The following is a 5,880-nucleotide window of genomic DNA, read 5'->3' on the forward strand; positions in this document are numbered from 1 at the left end:
GTTGAGAGTCTGCCTGCTGATGCAGGGGACACGGGTTCGTGCCACGGTCTGGGAAGATCCCACATGCCGCGGAGCGGCTGGGCCTGTGAGCCATGGCCGCTGAGCCTGCGCGTCCGGAGCCTGTACTCCGCAACGGGAGAGGCCACAACAGTGAGAGAGGCCCGCGTACCGCAAAAAAACAAAACAAAGCAAAAACAAAAAAAAGCCCAACTTGAGTCTGTGGTGGAAAATGACACTCCAAAGCACATCAAATCAGTCACTTGAACCTAAGGAGAGAAGATTAAGAAGAGGCCCTCTTCTGTTCAGAAAATGGGAACTCATATCTGGAGAATCATGATTTTCTAGGTTTACAAAAGTCCACTTTTAACTAGTTTCTTTAAAAAAAAAAACCCTGGATATTTTTGATGGTGAATTTCTTAAGGAAACAGCACAGTGTAACAGAAAGGTCTCAGCAGGAGCTGAACACTCTCTGGTCACTTTATGTATGTCATTAACTTTCTGTGTAGACTAAATTTCTCAGTCTCTTTAGGCCTCAGTTTCCTCATTTGTGAACAGATCAGCTGATATTGAGAGTCCCTTCCCTAGAGATCTAGGTGTCTATGAGCAACATGCTTATCCTACTATAATATCAAGAACTATAATTTGAAACTACACATCCTCTACAGCTTTTAGTCCTTCAAAGTAACAATCAGGAATAAATTGTCAGGTATAGGATGAAAATTCTCAAGGATTCTCAATTAGGAATCAAATACCTCAAATTTGAGAGGAGCATTGAGTTTTATTTAAGAAAAAAAAAAAAAAAAGCCTAGGGCTAACTTTTGAGATTCAGATACTTTCAAGGTTTGCTGAAAAACAATGATTAAGTATAAGACATTGTTCTTAAGTCTACTTTGCCCTTGTACAAGGAAATTCTTCCTGGCCCCTCTCCGGTTAGAGTTCTTCATGAAAGAAATAAATAGAAAAATTGCAGGGTGTATTATTTCAGCATATTACATGTACAAGGGGCCTGAATATTTAATAGATGGCTTCATGTGACATCTTCTTAGTTTCAACTTTGAGTTAAATTAGCAGGTTGCTTTGTAAGAGACATATCAAACAAAAGTAAACAAAGCAATCATACTCCAATAAAAATTAATTTTAAAAATAAGTAAACCAGAATTCTCTGGAGACTGATGGCTTAGCCCTTTCTATAATTGAAAATAGTTTTGTGTTTATGACAGAGCTCTGTGGGGTTTAAAATTTTTTTTTAATTAAGTAGAAAATCAATATAAAAAACTAAATGTATGGTGCATAACAGGCTATAATTACAGTTCTGGCTTCACTTGCACTTTTTCAGTGAAAAAAGCATATATTAATTTGAATGATATGAAACTGCTATCTTCATTGGTCAAAATTTCATTTGGTTTCACCTAATACCTTGTAACTCATTTATTAAGGTGTTAGTTCTTAGCCTCTTACTGAAGAACTTAAATCTTCCTTTAAGGAGGGAAAAAAAAGGTTTGCAGTTAGGAATTGTGGGTCTCAGGGTTTGTAATGGGAGGAGGCAGTTACACTAAAGTGTTTTTTTTCCCAACTACTTAATCTAAACTATCAAAGTAGAACAACATGTACATGGTTAAAAAAAAATCAAACTACAAGATGAAATGAACTACAAATGAAAAGTACATGTATCCTCTCTCCTATCCCACTAGAAAAACATACATGATTTTCACTGAACTCCCTAGAGGTAATCACTTTAAATCCTTTCTAGCTTTATTTCATTTGGTCACTGCTATGGTCTGAATGTTTGTGCCCCCCAAAATCCATAAGTTGAAACCCTAAGGTGATTGTATTAGGAGATGGAGCCCTTGGGAGGTGACAAGGTCACGAGGGTGAAACCCTCATAAATGGGATTAGTGCCCTTACAAAAGAGGTTACAGAGAGATCCCTCCCCTCTTGGCCATGTGAGGGTACAATTAGAAGTCTGCAACCTGGAAGAAGGCTCTCACATCACCATGTCAGCACCCTGATCTTGGACTTCCAGGCTTCAGAACTGTGAGAAATAAATTTCTGTTGTTTATTAAAAAAAAAAAAAAGAAAATGGGAATTCATAAACAACCATGGGTGGACAGGTACAAACCATGTGCTGATTTCCACAGACGTCATCAATCCAAGTGATGATTGGTCAGCATTTGTTCTCTGGTTTCATCAAGGTGGGTGGGAATGCTGCCACCTCTCTGGAATATGGTTGATCCCAGTGGGAGGACATGAAACAGGACAAGGAGTGTGGAGACCTCCTCAGTGGATTGACCCTGGGGTTGATGCAGCCTTCCTTGATGTCAGCGATTTCCTGCCGAATGCTGATCCTGGCGTCACAGAATCTATCCAACTCTGCCTTGTCTTCTGACTCAGTGGCCTCAATCATGAGAGTGCCTTCCACTCGCCAGGACATGGTAGGTGCATGAGATCCATAATCCTAAAGCCTCTTGGCCACATCCATGGCCTCCATATTTGCAGACTTTTTGAAGGGTCTTATATCCAAAATAAATTCATGGGCCACGTAGCCTCTTGCACACTGGAAAAGGACTCTGTAGTGTTTTTCTAATCGCTTGGCTATGTAGTTGGCATTTATTATAGCAATTTCTGTGGCCTGTTTAAGGCCCTTGCCTCCCATCATCTTAATATAAGCCCATGAAATGGGCAAGATGGAACTGGAGCCCCACGGGGCTGCACTGACAGTACCCAAAAGCTGGGCATCTTCACTTGGCTTTGCTGCAACGATGGGATGATTAGGCAGAAAAGGGAGAAAATGCTTCTTCACTCCGATGGGCCCCATGCCAGGGCTGCCTCCTTCAGGGGGAATGCAGAAAGTCTGGGGAAGATTTACGTGTGAGATATCAGACCCAAAGTCTCCAGGACAACAGATTCCACATGAATGGTCATATTTGCCCTGTCCAGGTAGATCTGTCCTCCGTGTTGGTGGATCAGTTCACACACGTCTCTGACGGTCTCTTCAAACACTCCACTGGTGGATGGGTATGTAATCATGATTGCTGCCAGGTTCTCCTTGTGTTTATCCACCATAGCCTTGAAATGAGCTGCATCGATACTTCCGTATTTATTTACCTCCACAGACTGAATCTTCATGCCTGCCATGTGAGCACTTGCAGAATTTGTCCCATGTGCGGATTTTGGAATGTGTCTCTCTCCTTTCCCGTCTAAGTAGGCTCAGATAGTGACCAGCCCGGCATATTCCCCCTGGGCTCCTCTGTTAGGCTGGAAAGAGATTCGGTCACAGCCCATGAGTTCACACAAATCCTTCTCAAGTTCTCAGAAAAGCTGCTGGTCCCTTGGATCTTGATCCAGAGGCACAAAGGGGTGGATGTTTGCAAATTCTTTCCATGTGATAGGCACAAGTTCTGATGAATTGCTGAGTTTCATGGTACGGGACCCCAGGGGAATCATGCCATGAACAAGGGAAAGGTCTTTGTTTTCCAGTCTCGTCATATATCAGACAATATTTGTTTCTGAGTGATAACTGTTGAACACTTGATGTGTGAGGAATGGACTAATTCTCTTGAAAGCAGACCCTAGGATAACTCTCTGCTTCTCACCCATGCTTTCAGCAACCAGCTCTGCCGACGACTCACAGCCAAAGATCCACAACAAGTCGTGCAGACCTTTTTCACTGACTTTCATTAAGAGAAATACCAAATGTGCCATCCTCAATGAGCTGAATATTTATTTGCCACTGAGCGGCCCAAAACCTCATTCACTGAGCAGCCACGCTGAATCTTCAAAGTGTCAAAGAACAAGTCGTGCTGGAGTTGGTGCCCTGCTCACTTGAGACGTTCAGACAAAATCAAAGTGGCATTATGTACCCTCCTAGCAATATGTTCCAGCCCATGGGACCCATGGTAGATGGCGCACATTGTAGCCATATTCGCCAAGAGAGCCTGAACTGTACAGATGTTGCTGATAGCCTTGTCTTTCTGGATGTGTTGCTCCCTGGTTTGAAGAGCAAGAGGATACACTTCTTTTCCACTGGCATCTCTTGTTACTCCCACCATTCTTCCAGGTATCCTCCTCACCAAGCTTTCTCTGACAGCTAAAAAGGCATGTGGTCTGCTATAGCCTAGTGGCACTCTAATCTCTGTGAGCTGCCCAGGGCAATTCTACCCCCAGTTCTCCAGGAAGCCTCAGGCTACACAGAGCTAAAAGATCAGCAGTGCAGCAGGCCAAGCTCCCGGCCTGATGGGAACTCCACAAGTTCTGTGAAGCCTTCCACTTTCCCCTCAGTGTCCAGGTACTAGAACAGCACTCCACTGAAATCTTTTCCGCTGAAGTCCGTTTCATGGGGTAACTTCAGTTCAGTGAGGACTCCAGCATACTTGGCTTGAGTCTGGATGACAGCTATTGTCTGTGGATGGCAACGGGGGTCAACAAAAATCTTCCTCCTCTTGTTGTGTCTGTGGCAGAGCTGCATTGCCTCTGCACCCGTGGTGGCCTCATCCAGCAGGATGCGTTAACCATGCCCATACCTGTGATGTCACACACCATGGTCTGGTAGTTGAGTAAACTGTCCTCTCTCCTCTGAGACACCTCTGGCTGGTACTGAGTATACTGGGTGATCCACCTTGAGTTCTCCAGTTAAGTTAGACAAAATTGTCTGTAGCACTGAGCAGTTATAATAGCCCATGCTAATATACAATCTCCAGATCTGGTTCTTGCTGGAAATGGCATGCAGAGTTATAAGGATATCATTTTCACAGACAGGGTCATCCATTTTCAAGGGTCTTTTCAAGCGGATGCTGGCAGGGATGTTCTTTTCGCTCAGTTCATCTACTCTCGCTGGCCCCAGGGCCAATAACATCTCCTCCGGTCTTTGTCCCCGAGGTTGATATGCCTCCGAGCAAAGTCGTCGCGTCTGGGCAGGAGGCGCTGCAGGAGACGCAAGCACAGCCGCCCCGCTATCCCCGCCGCTACTGCTGTAGTGGCCCCGCGGAGGCCACCCGGGGCCCCGCGCCCCCAGCCAGGCGGTGGTAGCCTCGGACTCCGCAACCCAGACGCAATCCACAGGCCCCGGCGCACATCTGCATGGGGGTGTCCCTTGCCCGGGCCCACGAGAGTCAGCTGCGCTTTCAGCTCTCCTGGTCGCGGCCCCCTGGGTGGCGGCTGCCCTAGGGTGGCTGGAGCCCTTTCCCGCTGGATGACCAAATGGACAGATGGATGTTCAGAGGCAATGAATCTGTGCCACGCTGAGCCCAGAGGTGCGCACAAGGTTGTTACTCCCAGGACTTTTTTTTTAATGCCCATAGTTTTTCCAGATCGTGTTGTATCTGACCTGGGCCTTAGGCATGGGCATCAGTATTTTCAGTAAAACTGCCCTGTTGATTCTAATTTCAGTCAAGGTTAAAAACACTACTCTAAAAGGGTAAAAGAATAAAGAGAATGTGAAAATGATAATATAAAGGGTAAAAAATTAATAAGCAGAATAGTTATTTATATTTGCTAGAAATTTCATAATATATAAAATGTTTATATAATCCCATTTGTGTTGGTTTTAGCAGGATACTGATGATACTGTTGAAAGAAAATGTGACAAAATAATAGCTATGCCTGGTTAATTTCATATAGATAAAGTATTATTTCTCTGTTCCTTTATACTTTTTGCCTCTCTCCAAAGCAGATTTATGTGTTAATTTTATAATCAAGAGAAATAAATTTAAAATACACAGAGAAAAATGTGCCTTCTAAGTGATTCTTAGGCACTTTAAGTGTGAGGACTTCTGCCCTGGAACAGTTCCTTACAGGTCATCCAGCTGTAGTGGGTACATTACCAGACAGCACATGAAGATTTGATTCAAAGAAGTAAAATAATCCTAACCGCTGTCTGAGTTT

General features: G+C 44.1%; 1 pseudogene; it reads right to left on the reverse strand.

Moving 5' to 3' along the window:
• Positions 1-280: 280 nt before the first annotated feature.
• LOC136122764 (glycine dehydrogenase (decarboxylating), mitochondrial-like) lies at positions 281-5,078 on the reverse strand (annotated as a pseudogene).
• Between the last annotated feature and the right edge of the window lie 802 nt (positions 5,079-5,880).

The sequence above is a fragment of the Phocoena phocoena genome, chromosome 4 (assembly GCF_963924675.1).
Source record: "Phocoena phocoena chromosome 4, mPhoPho1.1, whole genome shotgun sequence".
Classification (NCBI taxonomy): domain Eukaryota; kingdom Metazoa; phylum Chordata; class Mammalia; order Artiodactyla; family Phocoenidae; genus Phocoena; species Phocoena phocoena.